This window comes from Marmota monax, unplaced genomic scaffold (genome assembly GCF_021218885.2).
Source record: "Marmota monax isolate L192 unplaced genomic scaffold, Marmota_monax_Labrador192_F-V1.1 WCK01_AAM20220418_F8-fsc00012, whole genome shotgun sequence".
NCBI classification, from domain to species: domain Eukaryota; kingdom Metazoa; phylum Chordata; class Mammalia; order Rodentia; family Sciuridae; genus Marmota; species Marmota monax.
The window spans coordinates 12,339,958-12,365,783 of NW_026695227.1; the positions used below are offsets into that span (position 1 = coordinate 12,339,958).

The window sequence follows — 25,826 nt, forward strand, 5'->3', positions numbered from 1 at the left end:
AGCCTGACCCAAACCCCAAACAATACTCCACCATCATGCAAAGAAACCCCACCCACTCCATCATCATTAGGAAATTGTTATCAGGGGCTGAAATCTTGAAAACACCTAGTTACTTATGAAGGTAACACTCCAAGGACCATTCCCTGACAACCTCCTAGCAACAGCCTAATTTCCCCCTCCCTCATTCCCCAGTATCTACACCAGGCTATAAGTGGTCTCAGTCTCCACTGAGTCTCCCTCCGCAGGTTTGTCCCAAATACACCTGTGTTACTGCGGAGCCACTTCTCCTCTCTCTTTATTTCCTTCATTTGCTTCTTCCTTACAAGGACCAGGTAGAAAATATTTTAGGCTTTGAGAAATATGATCCTTGCTCCATCTACTCAAACCTGCACCGTTTCACTGAAGTAGCCAAAGAAAATATGTAAAAGAATAGGCATGGCAGGTTCCCACACACATACTTAGGAAACAGGAGAGAGAACATGTGGCCTGTGGAGGTGGGTTATTTGACTGTATGGTTTAGATATGAGGTGTCCTCCAATGTGTGAGATCATGCAAAAAAAAATTTAGAGGTGAGGTGACTGGGTTATGAGAGGTTTAATCTAGCCAGTATATTAATCCCCTTGTGGGGACTAACTGGGTAATAACTGTAGGCAAGTAGGGTGTGAAATAGAGGAAATGGAGGAAATAGGTCCTTGGGTACATGTCTTTGGGGTTTATGTTTTGTTCTGGTTGAGCAGAGTTCCCTCTGCTTCTTGGTACCATGCTCCTAGCTGTTTCCTTCCACCACACACTTCTGCCTGCCTCACCTCGCACCCCTAGGAATGGAATCAGCCATCTATGGATTGAGACCTCTAAAACCATGCCCCCAAATCAACTTTTCCTCCTCTAAAATTGTTCTAGTTGGCCCTTTTGGTGATAGGAGTGAAAAAAAGATGACTAAAATACTGACCCCTATTCCATTTAATTTTCCTAGCTAGACATAGAAAGGTTGTCCATCAAACACATCCAAGAAGTCACTGTGTCTATTAATTCTAGCTTCACATGTCCTGAAGTTGCTATTTCTCCAAACACAGCACCACTATCCCAGTGCCAAATGGCTTCCAAGTAGCCCCTCAGAGTCAGGCTTGATTCCCTCTGGGCCATTCCTAGTGTGGCAACCACAGAAATCATAGCAAAATGCAAATCTGAACATACCTCTTCTTGGCTAAAAAAAGAACCCTTCAAGCCTTTGTATCAAGGCTTTTGACAACATACTTTAGCAAGCTCCTCAATTCTGGCTCCTATCCCTGACTCTCCAGCTCATCTTTTTCTTCTCTCTCTCTCTCTTTTTCCCTTCCTCCCTCCCTTCCTCCCTCCCTCCTCCTTCTCCAGCTTTAATTGTTTTTCATTTATATGTATAGCCTTTGGATTAGGGGTACACTGCTGATTACAACATGATATGAAAGAAATATATATCTAGTATTAAAAATATACATTAGTATATTAAAAATATACATTTTGTATTTTTCAAGGTTTATTTATTTGTGTCCTACTTGTACTTGGGTAGACAAATATGTACGCAGCATAATTCCTACTACTTCCCCCCACTCCCTACCTCACTGTCTCTGGAAAGGCAAACCATGCAGAAATCTTGATAAAAGAATTCTCAGTTGAGCTTATTTAATGCCACATCTCCTCTAACCAAATAAAACCAGCAATTTCACTTCCTATGTCTATAGTTAATGGATCAGTTTCCTAGACTGCAGTAACGAAGTGCTGCAAACTGGACCGCTGACAACCACAGACAGAAATGGAGTGTCTCAAGCTTTGTTCAGTGGCAGTCTTACAGCTAATGAGGCTTATATGAGGCAAGATAATTGCTAATTGAAAACTTTTCCCAATACTCCATTGTGATGTCTTGCAATATAGTCAGCATTGGCAATTTCTGGTAGTCTCTACAGAGCCTGGGGGGGCAGGGGGGGACAGAAAAGGAAAAAGAAATTGATTGTCTCATAGTTCTGGAGACTGGATGTAGACAGGGCCATGCTTGTCTCTTCCAGCTTCTGGTAACCCAGGTGTTCTCGGTGCAGAGCTGCAGCACATCAATCCCTAAGTGATGTCCCCCTTCACATATCTTTTTCTTTTTTTTTTTTAATAAGAATACCAGTCATATTGGATTAAAGGTCCATGCTAATATTGTGTGACCTCATTTTAACTTGACATCTACAAAGACCTTATTTTCAAATATGGCATTCACAGGCATTGGGTTTTAAGACTTCAACCTCTCTTTTTCAGGTACACAATTCAACCAGCACAGTTAACTAACTTTAAATTTGATGATCACATCATCTTTCAAGATTTTTGCTTTGAATAATAAAACAAATGGATTTAGAAGGTCACATCCCTTTCATGCAACTTTTCATCAGTACTTGCCAGTGGAAAAAGGGGGTTCTTAGCAAAACTTAAAGGCTCTCAAATGTATGGCTCTAGACAGTCCCTTCTCTTTCTTGCCCAGTTGAGTATATGAAGTCACACTGAGACTGCTGCCTGCTCATGTCTCTTCTCTATACATGCCTGGCCTTCCTTGCTAGTCCACTCTCTTGGCCAATAGACAAGATTCCCCAATAGTTCATTCTGGAACTTTCTCCTTCTCCGTTAATACATCCATCCTTAATGCTGTCACCAGTGTTCTCTCTGAAAAGATTTTCTAAAACCTCAGCTTAAAACCCTAATAATAGCTGCCTCTGTGCAACCAGATGTTCTGGGCACTTTGGGTAGGATATTTTCTAAGTACTCAAGTGTCCTATCCCACCCTACCCACACACACACACCATAGTTCTATTATAGGCCTTCAGAGAGGTTGGCTCCCTTTCCCAAGATCAAACAGCTATAGGTCAAATCAGTTAGATGACTAGTTTTGTGATCCTACCTAAAATTCTGACTCATTCCAATGGCTCCCACGTACCTAGAGTGTCGACCTCCAAATTTTATGGTTACAAAAATTCTTAGCATATGTGACAGATTGTGTTTTTCCAAGATGGCCTCAAAATTATCTTCCATTGCACATGCTCTTCTGCTCAAACCCTTAGGAGGTAGAGTTTTGTTTTTTATTTTTAAATCTGGTAAGCACTTTGACTCTTTTGACACACAGAACATGGCATAAGTAATTTAGTGACCCACAAACCAGGAGAGATAATAATAAATTGTTACTTTATTAAGCCACAAAGTTTTGGGATGTTTGGTTTTATACCTATATTAACCAAAAGTGAATATATGGCTATCATATACTTAATTAGTTATGAAAAACAACTTATACAAAAAATACATTAAAAATAGGACTAAAAAAGTTGAGATAAGCATGAAATAATTCGCATTTTAAAATCTCTCTCCAATTATGATTTTCTTGTACCATTATATACCTTGGCTGCAGGCACAATATACACAAAGGCCAGTGGATGTAAACCCCTCTTACATAGTCTTACTGATTATATCAGTTTTTGTGGTCCACTGCTTGTCAGTTCTGATTAATGCAATTAACAGAGAACTTATAATAAGAATTGGAAAACCATTAGCTGTCTTGAACAATATGGCAAGTTTCCTTGCTTCCGTATTATTAATATTTTCTTTATTCTGGTTTTATCCTTTTAATATTTTATTTGTGTTTGTTTTGTTTTCTTGCAGAAATCTTTGAAAGCCAGTCTTCTGTCTTACAAGGAGAACCAATTAACACTGCATGACATAATCTGTAAATCTTCTTAAGTAGGCTGGCTAGACCTCCAGGCATTACAACCTGCTAGGAGCCAGGCTGCACAAGGGACCCCACCCCACCCCCAGTGGTGACTATGCACTTCCTCTCCCTTCAGGACACTGTACAGTCTGTGACAGTGTGGTCTTGTCCCAGACTAAGCATATATCAATCCATATGAGCTAGATATAACTTAATTTTTTCCCATATCAGAGAAAATAAAATATAATAATTTCTTTGGCACACCAATGGCCTCTTCTACACATCTCTGAGCACATACACTCTGCTCTGAAACTCACTGTGCTCAGGACAAAATTCAGAGTCCTGAGCTTAGTCCTCAATGTTCTGCTCTTTCTCTGCCTAACTCTCCCTTGCCCCCCACTGCTCACCCTCCCTTGCACTTCTCATCCCCCCCTTTCCTACACACAGAAATCCTTAACCCAGTAAGTCCCTAGGTCATCACCAAATTCCTTAAAATTAAGTGACAGAGGGACAGAAAAGCAAACATATGAAGATTCCTGATGGAAAGACTAGGAATTTCATTGCATGTTTGGAAATATTTAAACTTATAATTTTGCATTTTACAGAAGTAGAATCACATAACAACCTCTGAGGGAGAGGAATTAACCCTAATTAAAAGAGGCTGATTTTTTTTAAAAAACCCATATATTATATCTTGGTTTGTTTTGGAGAACATTTTGTCTTACACCAGTATGAAGTAGGGGCTCTGCTTTTAAGAGTTCAGGTTAATTTACTTTGAGAAAATTAATAGCAAAACGAAAAGACACTGGGACCATGATCAAAGCAGAGATGACTGAAGTTTTTAATGACTGGTAAGAACATTAAAATTGCCCCTCTGCATCTGCCAGGGGGAAGAAATACAGGACCTCCTGCAGACCAAATTCCAGGGATGTTCAAGTTCCTTATATAAAATGGAGCCTGTTTGCATCTTAACCTATGCACATCTTCCTTTATAGTAATTCTTCCTTGTCTTTTCTCCCTTACTTAGTTTGAAAAGTCTCTAGGTTACATTTAAGACTTAATACAACGTAAATGCCATGCAGTAGTCCTTATACTGTATCGTTCAGGGAATAAAGACAAGGTACAAAAGTGTACATGTTCAGTAGAAATGAAATCTTTGCAGGCCTAACTACATTGTCCACTGCAGTGGGCGGAATCCACAGAGGCAAAGCCCACAGCTATGGAAGACCCAGAAAAATCTATAATATATGCCCAGAAACATAAACCTGTTCTATTAAGTCCACGCTAAGTATTAAAAAGTGAGAAGACAGGTTGATGATTGACAATGAGGAAAAGATATGCACCAAATGGGAAGATAGGCATCCTACAATACAATTAATGGGAATGGATTTCCTGTGTATAAGATGTATGTCCAAGAAAATGTAAAACAATAATTTATCTCTGATATGTCCCTTTGTTCTAAAATGTGCTGCTCTCCATCAGAAGTGAAGCACACATACCACTCAGCACCTCCTCCAGGAAATCAAAGTGTATGACAGACACTGAAGGAGATGACAGAGTCCATCAAGCTTTCTGGGGTGAAGTGGTATATTTGCATAGTATATAGTATATGTCCCGGGTACACTCAGTCCTGGCATTCGGTTTGGAAATGTTAAATACTCTCATTTTCACATGTAGAGAAGAATTAAGTGGTTCCTGTGTCTGTCACCTGGATAATATAAGGGCCTGTGTCCTTCAGTGTCTCTCTCTTCAATGCCTATTTAATGATACACAGACTACAATCAGAGGAAGAAGGAAGGTCTTTAGACAAAAATTGTCATAAATCCTGCTGCCTTTAACAGTTTGAAGTTGGACTATCATAATGCTCACCAAAAGTTTCTCTTTTCATTGCCTTTCTCCACCCTAAGCGGGGAGGATAACTGCAACCAGACAAATTCATGAAGCCTGGTAGTAGATTTCGCCGGTGACTTCATTAGAGGAGGTTGGATGGACATAATAACTGAGACGGTCTGTTTCTTTATACCTAGCAGTTTTTGCAGCTTACTAGACCATTTGGAGCAAATGAAAGAACAGCTTTCCTTTTGTACAGTGAGAGAAAGGCAGTCATGAAAAGGGAAATGGGAAAAGAGAATTGGAAAGATGTGCTCCCCACCCAACCCAGGGGCCTTCTGCCAGGCAAGGTTTGGGTAAGACTGAAATCAAGGTTTGTCAAAGCACATTATAACAACGTAGCTTAAAGATGTTAATTGGCTTTATTTTCAATTCTAGAATTGGGTAACACTTCATTCCATAACCTGGAATAAGTGTTCAAATGGGTTAAGCAAAAGAGATTGATGTCATAGGCAGAAAGACTCGAGAAAACAAAAGACAAAAGCAATGGAGCAAAAACAAAAGAATGAAAGCAGATTGGTCCCTTCAAATTTACTTTCTTTGCAAGGTGGGGACAGGGAGACAGATCAATAGGAAAAATAACTGATTTAGTTAACATCAGGTTACTTTGGTTTACTGGTTGTTGTTGTTGTTTTTTTCTTCCCCTTTTTGTACAAGATATTGAACCAGGGGTGCTTAACCACTGAGCCACATCCTCAACCCTTTTCTGTTTTTTATTTTGAGACAGGGTCTTGTTAAGTTGCTTAGTTACTTGAGGTTACTCGAGGCTGACTTTGAACTGGTGATCCTCTTGCCTCAGCATCCAGAGTAGCTGGGATTACAGGTGTGCACCACTGTGCCCGACTGGTTTGTTGTTTTTCTGTAAGGATTTAGACAGAGGGAACGTCATCATTATGTCAATTGATACTGGCCTGTTGGGAAATTTGGCTGTATCTCTTTAATTGCTTTGATGATGTGGGATTTTATCATGAGCAAATCCATTTTGATTTTCTGCCTGGTCTGTGCAGAAGCTTAGTCCAAAACAGTGGTCTACTCTAATCTTTATTTAACATATTGAAGACCTAGAAATTGTTGGTTTCCTAACATCTGTTTGTCCTGAGCACCTCTTTGGAAAGTATCCCAGGAGCCTGAGCTCTGCAGATTGACGTCACTAGTTCAACCTCACTTTCAAGAAGAAAATTGCAACATCGGATTATTGCCCTGTTGTTTCTGTATCAGTCTCCAGTCTGGCCATATTTCTAGTGGTTAGTACACAGGCAAATGTGTGAGCTTCAATAAATATTTGCTGAATAAATTAACGGAATATATAAATCCACCATTTAAATTTTTCCATATTTTTATTGGTGCACTATAGTTATGCATAATGGTGGGATTTGCTGTTACACAGTTTCACATGCACATAGTATAACAACGTAACTTAGCCAATATCATTTCCCAGTATTTTCCTATTCCCTCTCCTCCTCCCTCTCCTGATCCCTTTTATCTACTGATCTCCCTCCACCATGATTTTATCTAAATTAAAAACAGACAGATGAGCTAACATATTTTACACACAGAACACATACACTGTCAGAGAGAAAGAGAGATCAAGCAGAAAATAGATACTTACACAGTCAATTGTTTTAGGTACAGAAGAATCAAAAGTAGGTCTTAAATGTGGCTATTTGTTTAGGCTGTGTGATGTAAATCTATAGACCCAACTTACTAAACCGCCTTTATCTATTTATAAAACATTTCATTTTTCTCTTCACCTTAATGCATTTCTAGAAAGACAGTGAAATGTCCCTAGGATTTTTTTTTAATCTTGTGCCATGAACTCCAAGTTCATTAGGAGGGTCTGTGTATCTAATATCTGTGTATCTAATAGATAATTGTCTAGTAGACACACCTAGGGCAAATCACATCATGTCTCTGAACTTCACTTTAATCTATCTGAACTTTGTCTACCTTCTCCATAAAGGTAAAAAGGGAATATGCAACTCAGAGAATTGTGCAAATTACTGAATAGAATGTGATTAAGTTACTTATTTGTTCTAACAGAAAGTTTCCAAGTTTATAGGTAGATCCTAAAACTGCACTGGTAAAGCACATAGATTCTGGAGTGACACTGTGAGATTCTACTCCAGCAATGACTCTTTTTAGCTTTGCAAATTAGCTCTAATTACTTGCCCTCTCTGTACCTCAATTTCTTCATCTGTTAAATGATAATAATAATAGAATTTTTATGAGGGCTAATGGATAACTCAGGCAAAACCTGTGCCAAGTACCCAGTCAAATCTTAATCTGCATCAGTTATAATTGTTACAGTGAAGATTCACATAGAGACTGAAGCTCTTTTAATATAATTTGGCATTTGTGAAAACTGAATTATTTATAATTTTAGAGAGAAGAAAGGACCCACGGGAACTCCATCTCTCTACCAACTGAACCTTGTGACATGGCTTAATTAGAGCCGGCTGCAGGGCTGAGAAGAGGTACTTGACCTTGTATGCTCCAAAACTCCTCTGGCAAACAGACACCCTATGTGGTCAGCACTTTACCACAGTACCAGGAAGGCCAATGGCTTTTTAGCATTTTCTCAGATTAATGGAAAAGCAATTTTCTACAGAGGTTTTTTAAATGTTCCAACTGGGTACAGACCTCCAGTTAAAACTTCTTTCCTCAAAAGTCCAGTTAATTTCATTCTCTACTTTTAAAAGTTTATCTGGAAGTTCCTTCTCACCAATGATGACACACATTCTTCCCACTGTACATAAGACCAATATATGACAGTCCTCAATTTATAAAACAGACATATCATTGAGTCTTTAAAATGTAAAGTTCTTTTCACAGATAGTTTTTTGTATTTTTTTGTTTTTTTTCTTTTCTGCAATAGTGGGAATTGAATCCAGAGTTGCTTTGCCACTGAGCTACATCCCCAATCCTTTTAATTTTTTTGAGACAGGGTCTCCCCTAAGTTTCCAAAACTGGTCTTGAACTTGAACTTGTGATCTTTCTGCCTCAGCCTCCCAAGTCACGGGGGTTATAGCTGTGTATCACTGCACCTGACCCACAGATAGCTTTTAAATAGCAGTTCACTTTGTGTATTTGAGTGTGATTAGTCACAAAATTTAAGAAGATATTATGACTTTACAATAATATAATATAATCAATAATATAATCATCTCTTTTAATATTTTTAATTGTAGGTGGACATAATACCTTTATTTTTATTTATTTATTTTTATGTGGTGCTGAGGATCGAACCCAGTGCCTTACATGTGCGGGCAAGTTCTCTACCACTGAGCTACAACCCCAGCCCCATAATCATCTCTTTTATAAAAACATGCCGTAAAGAACTGCATCTTTCTCTACCAATCTATATCCTGCTACAGATAGATAGTTTTAGAAGAATGAGCATGTATGTGTGTGTGGATATATGTGTACTTACATGTTTGTGTGTGTACATGTATGCTTATATGTTTTATGACACAGAGATTCATCATCATCAATAACATTCTACTTCATTATTAATTATTGCTAATCAAACAAAATAACCTATGCTAGTTCTAAGTTTCAATTCATGATCATGATACAATTCTTGAAAGGAGTTGCCAGTAAAAACTAAGGTTTTGACAGTGGACTTTGGGGGGAATATAAGATTAAGGAATCCAACGAGAAGGTAGTTTGAGCATCCTTAAAGAACTTGTGTGCCAATAAATTTTCTATAGGGAATGGGAAACTCCTTTATGATACATGATATAATAAGTTCTATCAGGTATCATTCTCCCAAAAATGCATGAGATGGGTTTGAGCAGCATACCTGGAAAAGTAAGCCCTTGGGAATATTCCAGTGCTCTGAGCCTAACCCAGAAAAAAAAAAGGAAGCAGACAATAAATGTCCAAAATTTTGCAATCTCCAGAACGGAACACTGAGTAGACAGCGGGCCACAGAGACATTCTAAAGTCCCCACTCCCCCCACCATGTTTTGACATATCAGCATTAATGGACCGTTGATGGACAGTTCCCAAGGATGGATGACTGTCTAAATATGACACTCTTCTAAATATGGGGCCACAGAGCCACGAGTCAATATTGCCTTAGAATTCTGTCTTCAACCAGTATGATTTGTACTTGCCTTAAAAGTCAGCTTTCACGCAGCATGGTACTTGTGTTGAAGCATGTCACCTATAGGTGGGTTTGCATTCTCAGTGGTTCATTGTCTTGATTATAAAAGATACCTTGTACCTTGCCAGACCTTTGTGTTGTTTGATGAGACATTCAGCACTATTCCTTCTATCTTAGAGCAAACAAAGGACAAAATTTGCCCTAAAAAAATAGATGTAGAAGGGAGTGAAGATTTATGATGTATCCTTGGTACATTTTGTTTTAATAACTTTCATTAATCACAAGTGGATAAACTATAAAAATTCCTTTCTAAATCTATTCCTGACCCTTCTTTCCTTCTATTATATTTTGCAGTAGCCTATGTAGTCTGTGCTTACTCGACAGATTTCTAGACATGTATCAAAGGAAAGCATGAAGAGATAAAGACAGAAAAGTAAACAAACAAACAAAAACTATAGAAAAGAAAAAAGAACAAAAAAACCACCCAAATTTTTTCATGACTTGTTAGGTGAAGAAACTAGTGCACAGATTCACATGTTTTAATGAGAGAATCAAGGGTCCTCATAAACTGGGACATGAACCTGTTGTTCCCATCAGATGAGTCATCAAAGATTTGACAGTTAATTTGAGTAAATCAGAATTACTCTGATAAAAACATGAGCACACAATCCAAGATGTTCCTCATATGAGCAGTTTCCTACTTCATAATTATAACCACCTTCTGTTGGATGCATTCTACATCATGGATTTCACACACAATTCACACTTGCAACAACAGCAGATGATGTACACTTTTATCATAAGCCCCATTTTGCTGATGAAAATATTGGACAAGGTTTAGTAATTGGCAAGGATGACTCAAAGGGCCCTATTATACTCACAGCCACGATTTGTTATAGGATGATATAAGAGAAAATCAGCAAGGGGAAGAGGTGTACAGAACAAAGTCCAGAGGCATGAGCTTCCAAGTCCCCAGACACCAGCCAAAGCCAACCTCACAGGCCTGGCTCTGTTAACTTCAAGTCTCAGGCCTGCTCTGTTAACTTTTTCCTGCACAGGAGTAAAGGCTGATCAACTACGGGGAAGCACAGGCCGGGGGCTCTCACTGAGGGCCAGGGACACGAAACACCATGTTCACTTTAGAGGTGACCAGACCAGGTATCTGAAAGGTTGACTGCCTTGACCAAAGTATGAAACCTACAAAGTGGAAGAGCTGGTGCCAGAATCCAAGTCTTCAGAGTACAAATGGCACTTATCAAATATTAAGAAAATAGACTCTTCTTTGTCTTTGCTCATCTCTGCCATTGGAGATAATCCTGATCAATTCATTTAACTTTTATTTATATACTACAAGATTCTATTACACTCAGACAAAACAAACCACACAAGAAAATACATGTTGATTTTGTACAGCTAACTTTTTGATCTGCACGACGAAATGCTTAGAGCAACAGGCATTTCCAGTCTGCTGTGTTGGTAATTTTTCAATTCTTTGCTTTTCTAGACAGAAGACCACTACTTGTTATTAATTTATTGAAAAAATATTGTCTTAGAGTAATTCTTAGTCACTCATAAGAAAAAATTACAATGAATGAAGAGGAAAAGGGAAATTCCTTGTGTACCTAAGAATGTCAGCTAATCAATGCCAAGAATGAAAGACTTGGAATAGTTTAGGGATGCAGAAGCCCTCAGATGAAAGGGTTATTAGGGAATAATATGTTCACACAATCTCAAAGTCACATACCAGAGATTAGATATTAATTTAAAAGGAGCAAATGTCCCTTTATAAAGCAGAGAGAGGGTGGCCATCACCCTCAACATGTGACTAAACTTAATATGACTAGTAGAGATGCCAAGAAATGTCATGTGGCTCCGAGTGCAAGGCAAGAAGTAGTACACAGCCTCATCTCAGTAGGGTTCTTTTGGTTTTATTTTTGCATTATATTATACGTAATAGTGGGATTCATTATGCCACACCTGTACTCAGTGGTATTGTTACCCTGAGGTTTAACCTAATCATAGAGGAAAAAAAAATCAGACAAATCTAGACTGTGAGACATCCTAGAAGATAACTGGACTGAACAAAACAGACAATGTCATGAGGAACAACAGCAGCAAAAACATACACGTATTGTCCTAAATTAAAAGAGACATAACCAGAGAGAGCAATGTGTGAACCAAGCAAAAGCAAGGCCATAACAGACATTTTGAGGTCAATGGAGAAAATTTATATATAGATGCACTATGGTGTAAGCCTGCTGAATTAATATTAATTTTCTTAGGTGTGCAATATAAACAAATTTCCCTATTCTTAGCATATTAAGTATTAAATGAGAAAAAACACAGCTGCAATTTATTTTTATATGAGTCAATACTGGGAGAAAGGATATAAAAAGTTAACTATTGACATATCTAGATAAGTGGCATTCAAGTGTTTTTTTAAAAAAATATTTTTTCACTTCTATAGAAGGTGCAAGGGCTAGTTTTATGTGTGAATTTGGCAAGGCCTTGATGACATGTGATTAACATTTAAATCACTCAAACAGAGTAGATCCTATTCCACAACATAGGTAGGCTCCATCCAATCAGCTGAAGTCCTGAAGAAAGGAAAAGATGGAGGTTGTCAAGAGAAAAAGGAATTTGGCTTGGAGGCTGCAACAGAGATTATAAATCAGAGAAGCAAATAAAAGAGAAAGAAAAGACAATAAGGGGGGAAAAAAAGACTGCACACAGTAATTCTGTCTGGCCTGCCATGCAAATTCCAAACCAGCTCTGCAACAGAAACTCTCAACAGAATTTCCCTAGCCCAGCTTGCTCTGTGGCAGATGACAGTCCCCCACCCACTCCCTCCCACCTTCTTCTCCAGCCCATTCCCCATACATACATATATGTCCTATTGCTTCTGTTTCTCTGGAGAACCCTGCCTAGTACAGGTTTGGAAATTGCTAACTAAAAGGTCATAAAGAGCTGAAGATGCAGTTCAATGGTAGAGTACTTACCTAACATGCACAGGGCCTTGGGTTTGACCCCCAGCACTGATTTAAAAAAAAAAAAGTTGCAAGAAATAAAAATTTCTCACTTGTCTGTAAAATGTGTGACAGGAAATTTAAAAAAAAAAAATACAACTTCCAAGCCCCATTTGAATTCTAAGTTATAACATTTTCCCTTTATTAAAAAATTGTATGTGAAAAAATAGTCATTTGCTTTGAACTAAATTTCATCTCTTTGATGAAGTAATCAAAAATCCAGTTATGAGAGAAAAAAGACAATTCAAGGTGATCTCCATAGATAAGTTAAGAAGCAATTCTGGAAAAACTGAGAATCTTATTTTTCATTCTTAAAAATCCACCAGTTATTCTAATAAAATATAGTGGACTTACACCTGTCTTAACATGGTTTTAAAAACTGCTGAAATGACATTTTTTAAGAAGTTTAATCAATAGGGAAAAGAAAATGGGAAACAAGACTTTAACAATGAGTGATGTGAACGTGTTTGGAAGGTAGAAGTCTGGTAGTGGGGACTGCAGGAGCTGAGAGCAGAGGGCTCAAAGAAGGAGATGTTAATGGGAAGCCAATGTCTCTCAGGGAATTCCAGAAGGCTCAGAATAGAAGCACCAAGGACTTTAAAAGGGGAGGCTGAACATGGGGACTCTTGAAGAAAATTTGCACAACCATTCGTTGAATGGCATTATCTTGGAAAGTACAATCAGGAATCACTTTATTTTTCTCCCTTTTGCCCTTCAAAGCCACTTTGTAAAATCTCCCTTCCTCACCTGGAGATGATCAGACTGATCCCACTATAGGATTAAGAAAAATCCTGTTTTCAAGTTTTGTTTAGTTTCAGTTTTGGCTTTTGGTGCTGGGGCATGAACCCAGGATGCTCTACCGCTGAGCTACAACTCCATCCCTTTTTATTTTTTTATTTTGAGACAGAGTCACACCAAGTTACTAAGGCTCTGGAGGCTGAGGCAAGAGGAATTTGTGATTCTCCTGCCTCAGCCTCCTGAGTGGCTGGTATTACAGGTATGTGCCACAGATTCTGGCCATTGTATTCAAGTATTTTTCAAAGACTGTTTCCTGTTGCTATAACTGAATACCTGAGACTTGTTAATTTATAAAGCAAAGTTTATTTAGCTCATGGTTCTGGAGGCTGGAAGTTCAAGGTTGGGCAACTACACAGAGTGAGGGTCCCATGCTACCTTATAACATGATGGAAAAGCAGAGTCAAGCACTTGTGGAGCAGACGAAACAGGGGTGTTCTCACTTTACAACAGCCTGCTCTCACCATGATTAATGCAGTCTTATGAGAGCAAGAATTCCCTCACTCCTAAGACCATTAACCTAATACCCCCAGAGTGGTATCATCCAATCACCTCTCCAAGGTCTACCACTTCTCAACAATGTCACATTAGAAATCAAATTTCAACATGGGTTTTAGAGGGGATAAAACACATTCAAATCATAGCAGGTATGACTTGAAATAAAAACTTTCCCCTCTCATTGCACTTAGAGCTTTACTCTCTGAGCAATCCTCTTCCTATTCTCTATCATGCTCAGTTGGAATGTTTTGGGTTTTTTTTCAGGGTGGGGAGATCAAACTCAGGGGCACTCGACCACTGAGCCACATCCCCAATCCTATTTTGTATATTTTATTTAGAGACAGAGTCTCACTGAGTTGTTTAGTGCCTCATTGTTACTGAGGCTGGCTTTGAACTCCCAATCCTCTTGCCTCAGCCTCCAGAGCCTCTGGGATGATAGGCCTGCCCCACCATGCCTCGCTGGAATGGGGTTTTTGTTGTTGCAATTTCCTTGTTCTCTCTGTTCTCCATTCCCCAGCTGCTGCCGTTTGAATCCACCAGGATTATGTGCATGCCACGAATAAGAGGGAACAGGAAAGGTCTAGGACCATAAAAGTCTGGGTCCAGTGCTCCTCTTCTATGGTAAATTCCCCAATGCTGGCGTGTGTGTGTGTGTGTGTGTGTGTGTGTGTGTGTGGTGTTGGGGATTGGACTCAGGGCCTTGTGCATGCAAAGCAAGTACTCTACCAACTGAGCTATATCCCCAGCCCAAAATACTGGCTTTTGATTGCACCCTGGGGCATACGGAGATTTTTCACAGCCCACCTTTCCCCATCCCGCTGCCACAGAGGTCTATAGCTCCCCACAAAAGTGATGCATATTCTGTGCCACCTTTTAGGCTCCCCTTCCACTTGGGTTCTGGTACCTTACACAGCACATGACAGCTAGGGTCTCCTTGTCCCAGCAGTCAGCCCTCTTGCACAGGGTTCTTTTGAGGTATTTCTTCGATGACTCCTCTCTTCAATGTTCACATGGGTCAGGACAACTTAGCCCCACAGAACTCTGGAATAGCAAACTGTACTCACTAGAGAGCCTTCTCCTGACTCCTCACTGGCAACTCCAACCACTGACTATCCAAGGGTGATCCCAACACCAGTGTGTGATCCCCCAGCTAGCTGGGAGCACAAGTCCAGTGCTCTCAACATCTTCATGCTGCATTCCAGGCATTCCTCACATAGGTAAGTATGGTGCTGGGGGAATGAGAGGATCACTCCCTCTCCTGATCCACTGTAAGGAATGGTCCAAAAATGTCAAGCCCTCCTTACTTATCCAAAAATGTCTTTTGTTGGATTCCAAATAATCATCTATTCTCCATTCTGCTCACTATCCAAATTTCTCTTAAATATAAATTGAAGATGAGTTTTAATGTGTGCAAAACTAGTTTTGCCTTTAGAAAGGTCTTTGGATATCCAGGCTGGGCATGGTGGTGCACACCTGTAATCCTAGCAACTCGGGAGGCTGAGGCAAGAGGATCAAAAGTTCAAGGCCTGCCTCTGCAACTTAGGGATACCCTGTTTCAAAGTAAAAAAAAATAAAAAGGATGGGGAATGTAGTGGTAAAATCCCTCTGGGTTCAATCCCCAGTACACCTTCCTCCCCAAAAAAGAAAAAGTTCTTTAGATACATCTAACATGGAAAGCTGAGGTGCTTGTTTCTCTGCTGAGCATTGGAACCTCAGTGGAGGCCAGGGTCCCATTTAGCATCATATCTCACCCATCCTAGTTTCATGTACTCCTCTACATCTCCATGTCCACCCAGCACAACCTGGTGACTACCCCTTCTTGATTCCAGCAAGAAATGGAAGATTTATTTACTGGAAGAATAACCTATAAAAGATCCAAGCTGGGGGACTCTAAACACTGTTTTGAGAGCGATAAGTGAACAGCCACACACCAAATGGTGAGACTTCTAGTCTCCATCCCTGTCACAGAACATTAGTAGGAAGTTTTAGCCTGTCTGAATTTTTCTTCCTGGAAAAACTACATAACACCCTAAGAAAAGACCTAGAATTAATAACACTCGGCACGCCTCCAGCAAAATGGCCAAGTCATTTCCACGTGGGTCTGTAACTGAAACACAGGCACCAAAGGGGCAGGCGCCTGAGTAAGTGTGGTCATGTCTCACTCTTAAAAGCAGAGTCATGGGTCACCAGATATTTGAAGATATTAAATGTTCTCAAATATTTGAAAAAAATAATCTCCTACATAAAGGCAAAGAACTCCTTCCCACCAGAAAAAAAATAAAAAAACAAAAAACACCCACACCAAAAACTATGAGGGGGACAATGCAGAGGGCAGAAGAAAAATCTTTAACTGCAGAAACTTAGGGAAGACATCTCATCTACGAAACAAGAATGTATGGTATTTTCAAAAAGGATTTGTCAGAATTTTAAAGGCTCTTGTAAATTGTAAATATGTAGGTTTGAATTTTAAAATTGAAAAGGAAGGTTGGAAGACAAGATTGAGGAAGTCTTCCTTCCACTCAAGGAAATCGGACTCTAGGAGAGAAAAAAAAAATTAGAGAATCAGTTAAGGAGGACAACATCAAACTAAGGAATTTAAGAACAAAGAGGAAAAGCCGAGAAAAAAATCATCAATGATATATGACCAAAAATCTCCTATGCATGTCATCATAAAGTTTCTAAACACTAGCAACATAAACAGATCCAGAATGCTAACCAGATGTGGTGGCACACACCTGTAATCCCATCGACTCACAAGGATAAGGCAGTAGAATTGCAAGTTCAAGAGCAGTCTCAGCAACTTAGAGAGGCCCTAAGCCACTTCGCAAAATCCTGTCTGTAAAAAAAAATATAAAAAGGGCTGGGGATGAGGCTCAGTGGTTAAACACCTTTGGGGTCAATCCCCGGTTCAAAACAAAAAAAAAAAAGAATGCTTCAAGAACAAACAAACAAAAATAGGTTATTTGAAGGATCTGAAATAAATGTAACCTTGGACTTCTCATTAATGGCATAGGAAACTCAACAAAGCAATTCCTTTAAAATTCTGATGAAAAATGATTTAAAAATATATATATATTTATTTTTTAGTTGTAGTTGGACACAATACCTTTCTTTTATTTATTTATTTTTATGTGGTGCTGAGGATCAAACCCAGGGCCTCCCATGTGCTAGGTGAACACTCTACCACTGAGCCACAACCCCAGCCCCTGAAAAAACGATTTCTAACCTAGAATTTCATTCATACTCAAATATCACCCTAATTTAATAGTAGAACAAAAAGCATTTTCAGGCATGCAAGAAATCATTTGCCTCTCATGCACTCTTCTCCTAGGAACTATTGAGGAGATGTGCCTTACAAATGAGGAAGTAAACTAAGAAAGAGGAAGCCCCCAGCTTTAGAAACCATGCAACTAACTCAGACAGAGGATGAAGGATACCAGGAGAAGTCTTGGAGAGGCAGCTGGGCAGCTGGCCTGGAGAAACCAGCACAAACTGGAGCAAGAGCAAGGGGGTTAGCAGAAAGAGTCCAGGAAGAAAAGAAACTGACTAATAAATAAGTACATTTAACTTACACTAAATGATACTGAGAGGCTATTATAAGAGTTGGGAGGAGTTTATAATAAATACAAAGTGAAGGTGGCAAGTGAAAGAAAATAGTGCAATAATTAACTCTAGGAAAAACAAAATATTGTGTAAGAAAAAAATGTAACCATGGTACACTATTGACTCACCAGTGACTTTTTTTTTTCTTTTGGTACTGGGAATTGAATCCAGGGACGTTTAACAACTGAGCCACATCCCCAGCCCTTTTTTTATTTTATTTAAAGACACGGTCTCACTAAGTTGCTGAGGCTTGCTTCAAACTCAAGATCCTCCTGCCTCAGCTTCCTGAGCCACTGGGATTACAGGTGTGTACCACCAGGCCCAGCTCACTAGTGACTTTTAAAAGTCCAGGTCCAGATGCTGCTCACACCCAGCCCGCAGCATACCACCACACTTAGAACAAGATCCACACTCTCACCAGGGCCTAAAGGAGCTTTAATGGTGTGGCTTGAAAGTCATTCTGGTGACTTTTCCTCTCTCTCACTGCGCTCTAGGAAGCTTCATTGGCTGCTCCTTATAGGGGGGACACTCTGACCTTCAGATCACCTGTGGGTTTTCCATATTTAGGTGTCCACTCCAAGTTCACCTTCTCTGAAGTTTTCCAGTGTATGTTTACCGGCCACTGTAGATTAATACTAGCTTTCATTCAACTCTGCCACTGTCATATCATTCTATTTTATTTTCTTCATATTGCATCACTGATGGAAAATACTTTAAATGTTACTATATAAGAAAATATTACTATATAAGAGAAAATCATAATGATTTTAGCTAATATTGCTGTGGTCCTTATTTTGGACCACACATTCTTCCAAGTTTATTTGATCCTCACACTATCTATGTGAGGTAGGCACTATTATTACCACCATTTCTTCAATCAGAAAACTAAGCCACAGTTAAATGACTCACCAGGTCACTCCCAAGCAGTCGGATTCACATGCCTGACTCTGGCCTGCTAACTTCCGTGTCACCTGGTCTTTCTCTGCCAGTTCTATGAGAGCAGCAATTTGTCTACTCTTCACTCTCCTGGCCTCAAGAGCTTGAGCAAGCCCAAAGCTTATATAATGAGAACTCTCCACATTTCTTCAATAAATGGATTACAGTACTCTGAGATAATCAATCATCTGGAGGCAAAATAAAAGCAAGGGGCACATACTTTTTCCTTCATGAACCACATCTCAGTTTTGTGTACCATTTGGCTCTAGCTGTTCTGGTTCTCTTAGTTTCAAAACAAAAAATATTTATTTATTTATTTATTTATTTATGTATTTTTGCATCAGGAATTGAACCCAGGCACCACATCCCCAGCCTTTTTCTAAATTTTTTTTTTAATTTTGAGACAGGGTCTCACTAAGTTGCTCAGAGCCTCACCAAATTGCTGAGGGTGGCTTTGAACTTTCGATCCTGCTGCCTCTGCCTCCCTAGCTGCTGGAATTATAGGCATATACTACTGTGCCCAGCTAGTTTTCAGATCTCTTGATCAAGATATTTCTATATCTTCTTTAGGCTTCAGGATACATTTTTTCTCTCTGTATGCATCCTACCCCTGCTCCTGTGTTACAACTGTATGGGCTCTTGTGTACTACCCAGTGTTTGGAGTATATGAGGGTCCCACCCTCTGGTCTGTGCCCAAGGTCAAGTGGGTATGGTGGCTATTGTTCTATGGACCAAGTGGATCCAGTGTGCCTGCTGCCTACAAACTTCCAGGGACTTCCAGAAGATTCTGTAACAGAGTAGTGTGGGGTTAGAGACTACTCCTTGCTGGATGTTATAGTCTAGGGAGGAGTCCAGAGTTCACACATGCAGAAAAAGATCAATTGTTCCCAAATAGACAAGAAAACAGAGCATTCCAGAGAGGGTTTATTTTAGATGGTCAGCTAGCTTAGACAGCCTGAAAAGAGAGCTGTGCAAGACCCAAATAAAGGCCCAGAAAAATCAACACATTCCTCAATATTTTTCTATATCACTATGATGCTACTCATTTAGGTCATCATCATCTCCCTCCTACCTCTCACCACAAGGAGCTCCTTCCTCTCCAGAGTATACTTTATTGACAATAAATCTCTTAATTTTAGCATCTCTTATAATCTGGGTAATCTGAGAACTTCCCATATCATCAAGTCCCAGTTTCTTTTGTCTTGAAGTTCTTCTTCCCTCAATTTATCTCTTTCCTTTCATTTTGACATGATCAGCAAGAAGATACAAGACTGGATGGAGATGTAGCTCAGTGATAGAGTGCTTGCCTAGCAAGTGCAAGGCTCTGGGTTCAATTCCCCACACACAAAAATCTCAGATGAATAGCTAACTTCATCACCAGCAAGTTCTGCAAATTCTACAAATGCAATACACAGTTCTACTGAGGATCCTTTTTCCCTCAGTTTCCCTGAACCTGCTCCTCATTTCTTCATCAGCCCTCATGGAAACTTTTTTTTTTTTTGGTACCAGGAATTGAATTCAGGGGCACTCAATCACTGAGCCATATCCCTAGCCCTTTTTGTATTTTATTTAGAGACAGAGTCTCACTGAGTTGCTTAGGGCCTTGCTAAGTTGCTGAGGCTGGCTTTGAATTCACAATCCTCCTGCCTCAGCCTCCCGAGTCACTAGGATTACAGGTGTGGGCTACTCCCACACCCAGCCAAATGCCCTTATTTCTACCAGCAGTCTTTTTAAGACCAGCCAAGTTTTCTCTATCAAGCTTCTCAAAATTCTTCCATCCTCTATTTTATGCCTGAATCCTCTATTTAATGCCTGAATCCAGTTACTTCTATACTTTTTAGGTATTTGTTACAGCAGATCCCTATTTCCAAATCTATATTCCTTTCCTACTACCATTGTAAAAAAAACACAACATACTTTGTGACTTAAACGTATCATACGTTATTTCTGGATGTCAGAGTCTAAGTCAATGTGTTAGCAGGCCTGCATTCCTCCCAGACAGAATCTCCCCTGCCTTTTCCAGCTTCTAGATGCCACCTGCTTTTCTTGGTTCATGGCCCCTTCCTCCATCTTCAAAGAAGCAGTGTAGCACTTTAAATCTTAACCCCTCCCTCCCCACACACATATCCCTCCAATGTCACATCTTTTCTGATTCTGACCTTCCTGCTTCCCTCTTGCAAAAACCCTCGTGATTATATTGAGCACACCCAGAAAATCAATGACAATCTCCCCATCTCAAGAACCATGACTTACTCACATCTGCAAAATCCCTCATGCATAGCAGTTCCATGGATTAGGCTCTGCACATCTTTGTGGAGGATTATTTAGCCAACTACACTTGACAACTCCCTACCATGGGCCATGCATTGGATTACATATGGTTGCACAGTGGTTAAAAACTGGATATGCATCCTGCCCTCAAAAACATATGGTCTAGTGAAAGAGTCAGACATCAACCCCAAATTCACACAACTAAGGACAACCAATAAATAATTGAAATCTGAGGTAAGTACTCTGAAGGACTAGGAATCACAGGTGCCAACGGATCTCTGAGAAAGCATCCAATCTGAGGTTGGCAGGGTGGTCAGGAGTCACTAAATGAGGATTGGAAGAAGGCCTTCCAAGCAGAAACATCAGCAGTGCAAAGAACCTGAAGAAAATGATCTGGGGGCAAAAGGGATGTAGAACAATGACATGAAGACGAGGCTGCAAAGGTGAGAAGGACCAGATTCCTCAGGTACTTCTAGAACGGGTCAGGGACTTTTGAGTTTTAATCAAAAAATAATAGAAAGGGGTTGAGGACTTTTTAAACTAACATGATCATGCTAGTCTGTGGAAAACAGGGGCTGGGGATGAGGGTGAGCAAATGCGGATACACAAACACCCAGCAAAAAAGAAGATGGTTGCCTGATCTGGGCACAGAGCCGTTAAAATAGAACTGAGGAGATGTAAAACATACCTTGAACAAAAGTAATCCACAGGTTTGTGGTTGCCTTGTTGTGACTTAGGTCTGGGGTATGGCCCCAGGTGTAGAATGCATATGGGGAATGTGGGGAGTTAAAGGAAATAATAAATTAAAGGAACTGAGATGCCAGGAAGGAGAATGGGTCATCGTGAAATACAGAAAAGGGGACTTGGGATGGAAGAGAGATTCAGGAGGGAAATGCTGAAGTAGTCTTCGGTGGAGGAAGGCTGAGCGACCAGGATGTCAATGGTGGTCATAAGGCAAAAAGAGCATAGACTATGGCAGGAGTAGCAGTGAGGGCCAGTGCACTTCTCAGGAGGAATGCAAGGTGGATACAGCCCTGGCTAGGGCGATGGGAGGGCCAGAGAGAACAGGCAAACTCCACTGTGGAGGGAAAAGCAGGGACACTTAGGGAAGGTGGAGGGGAGTCTATTAATATTGCGCTGCAAAGAGGATCACAGACAAATTTGAGTGGAAAGTTCTAGAGAAGAAAGTCAAGAGAGAAAACCCGAGCACTAACAGAAACTGAAGGTGATGGGGGAGTGTGAGGATAGCAAGGGATGGTGAATTTAATTGGTTGCTGGGCTGGCTGTGTTGAGTCTCAACCATGCATTTCGTAGAGGAGGCTGGAACTCTGACCTCTCTGTGTCGACCACTGGGCTGGAAGGCACTCCAGTTTTTCCTCCTGTCTTTTATGGTAAGTGAAGGAGATGTTGAGTCTGGGTCCAGGCGTCTCAAGGAGGATGCAAGCACACTGGCTCTTACTTCCTTGTTCATCTGTTCTTTCACGGTTCTGCTCGAACATCCTGTTCCTACAAAGGCTTTCCTAACTTCTCTGACTAATCTTTTTCACACATGACTGTACCTTCCAGAGATTTCCATTCCAGCACCTGTTATATTTTACTATGTTTGTTTTTCATATATTTCTCTTCCTGAATAGAGTGTTTCTCAAGAGTAAGCATGATCTGAAATTATTTCTGTTTCCTTACTACTTAGTACAAAATCTGGTAGCTTTAGAGCAACATAAGGGTTTAATTAAACAAAACTTAAGAATGGTTTGCAGGTTATTATTGAATCATAAACAGTAGAATTAAAGGAATTTATTTACAATACAATAATTTACTATAAAGTTTGCTATACACATGGATTTAATTTACTTTCTTAATGATTTTCAGTTAGTTGTAATTAAATACATGGTAAGTACTGTCAAGTAATATGTCCTTGGTATATGTCATTTACCCAGTATTTCATATATTAGATATTAAACTCAGGGGCACTCTACCACTGAGCTACATCCCCAGTACTTCCTATTTTTTATTTTGAGATGGGGTCTCAATAGTTGCTTAGAGCCTAAGTTGTTGAGGCTGACTTTGAATTTGTGATCCTCCTGTCTCAGCCTCCTGAGCCACTGGGATTACAGATATGTGCCATCCTACCCAGCTTCAGATATTCTTAATAATAGTTCTTACTTCCACTACAAAGTATTTTCAAGTTTTAAAAATTTTAATGTTGAATATAATAAACTCACATGTATCCAAAATTAAACAGAAACATCCAACACAAAGGCTCATGGTGATTCTCCACTTTTCTATACATGACAAGTTCACTTGTTTTTCCCCCACCTCCTCTCACATACACTCTTTTCTACACCTGATGATTGTGGTGGTGACTGATCAATCTTTTGTTATTACAAACAAAGCTGCAATAAATACTCTTGTTCATACATCACTTCACACATATGCAAGTAAATGCAGTGTGTTTCTAATTAAGCTAAGCTTTAAAAATGATGCTGAATCATTAAATCTACCTCAAACTATGCAGTTCTGCTCATGTAATTTCAAGTAATCCCTCAGTCCCAACTGTGAAGCGTTGTCCTTCAGCGTCAAGATAGACTGATGTGCTACTGCACATAATGTTAAGAGGAAGGAAGGTACCAGCTAGCCAGCAGATGTATTAATGTGCAAGAGGCCTACATTGAATGATTAAGAAACATAAACCTTGCTGACATCCTATATCTATATACTTACTGAAATACTACATCACTAGTAAAATATTTGCTCTAGTATTATTGAATTTTAAAGTGCCAGTTTGATTAATAATATCATGCTTTATAACCAACTAATGAAAGCATACGTAGTATTATATATTTTAAAAATAAGCCTAAAGACTCATGGCCAAGCATAAATGATTGATCCATATAACAAAAAGACAAAGGAAATAAGTTAATCATCAGGAGGTTTAGAAAATGAATATAGCAGGTAATAGAATAGTTCACAGGGAATCTGAGAAGTCTTGTTTCTTGAGGTATTTACTTGGAATCAAACTAAAAGCTAGAAAAAATAAACTTGAAAGAACAAATCCTTCTTTGGTAAAAGTAAAGGCCCCAAATGACCTCTTAGATATTTCTTTGGAAATTCTAGGATTCAATGAACACTGTTTCTAAGTGCCTCTTTTGTTGGATTTGTTTGTCAGTGTCTGCATTCATTAGTTTGTTTAAAAACCGCATTGTTTGCAACAAAGAAAAACATGTTAAACAGTATTGGAATTGATTAACACATGACTTTGTTGTATATTCTAAATCCATTCCAGGGTGGTTCCCTTTATAGATCGCCTAAATCCCAAAACAGCAGTGATTGACTAGATTGGCATTGCTAGGCATCACTGATGTTCATGGGTTCAATTCATACTGTTATGCAGCACCTGGCTTGAATGACTTTTCCCAGAATCATTTACCATCTTGTACACTTAAAATCTATTCACCACCTATATGCAGCATCACCTCTGACAGGCTGAAAAAAAAAACAACCAGAAAATAGTGGCTGTATGAGTCTGTCAATAAGCTCTAAGACATGTAAATACTGTTCTCTGTATTTATAACCCTCTGTCAATGCTTGACTCCAGAGAAATCCAGATGTGAAAAATGTACGTGCTGTTCAAAGGCAAAGAATTATAAAAGGGAATCAAGCTGGATCTTGGGAATCTAAAAATAAGTACGTGATTTAATGCATATATTTAATATACCTTTGAAGTACCAAGTGTGGTGCTAGGTTCATACTCAAGTGGACAGATTGAAGCGTACAATCAGTATCTTTTCTGACTTCAAAACATAACTCTGCTCTTACCTTTTCACCTTCCACCCACATTCATTCCACCATAAAAGCCTGGTCATTGTTCTTAAAGTCTGTGAGGAGTGAGGGGCATTGTGAGCCATGCAGGTGGTGGGAAGACAGGTGGAGGGAATTAGAGACCAGTAAATGGCAACAAGAAAGCTCACTTCAAAGACCAACTCCTCAGTGATGCTGAGAGGAATACATGTAATGGAGAATTGTAGAAGTAAACATCAGAAAGAGTCTCATGCGCAAAACTAAATTCAGTAGACAATAGGGAAGTCAAACATACTGTGCTGGTCAGTGACATTGCAAAATAGTACTTTAGGAAAATTAAGCTTGAGATCAGTTTACAGAACAATTCAAGTAAAAAGTCATCACAGGCCGCATGGTGGTGCATGCCTGTAATCCCAGCAGCTTGGGAGGCTGAGACAGGAGGATAGAGAGTTCAAAGCCAGCCTCAGCAATGGTGAGGCGCTAAGCAACATAATGAGACCTCTCTCTAGTAAAATACAAAATTGGGCTGGGGATGTGGCTCAGTGGTTGAGTGTTCCTGAGTTCCAACCCTGGTATAGATCCCCCTCCCCCCACAAAAAAAAGTCATCTCAACATAAACCAGTACACTGGCAATAAGAAAGATCCAGAGAAGGTAGATCCAGAGAAGGTAGGCACCACAGCCTACCTTCTAGACTATGAGAGATAAGAGAATAAGGAAGAAGTAAAAGATGGCTGAACTTACTATTGCTACACTCAGGTGTGGCTGAGGGGTGATCACCTGGTAGCATTATGGCCATCTATGTCTGCCCCTTTGACTTGCACTACAGGTAAGGGGAGTTATCTACACAGGAAGGCTGGGAACCCCAAACTACTACACTCCAGTAAGAAATTGCTTCTTAACTCTGTCTAACAAAACACATAAACTCACTTCAAAACTAGATTAAGGTCAAAGAAATGTGGGTACAGATTCTGAGAATCCAGTGTTACACTATAATTATGGACCTTACATCTTTATGAGAAAAAAACATGAAGCTGATGACTCGTGTGCTGTAAAAACCAAACTACGGTTGCCTTCTCTTTAGAATAAAGGATTTAGTCCAATGCTTTGACTTTTTCAACTTTCAGCACCAGTGTAGAGTTCTTGTTTATGAATTGTTGTATCTCTCCTAATTGCAGAGGCCAGAACCGGTAGCTC

General features: G+C 39.6%; 1 protein-coding gene and 1 non-coding gene across 2 annotated transcripts in view; one reads left to right on the forward strand and one right to left on the reverse strand.

Annotated features, from left to right (window-relative positions):
- Bcat1 (branched chain amino acid transaminase 1) overlaps positions 1-25,826 on the reverse strand; it is a 106,491-nt gene that overhangs the window by 75,686 nt on the left and 4,979 nt on the right. The window lies entirely within an intron of this gene.
- Positions 1,803-1,943, forward strand: LOC124087480 (U4 spliceosomal RNA). The gene has a single exon (XR_006850072.1). It is a non-coding gene; the product is annotated as a U4 spliceosomal RNA (small nuclear RNA).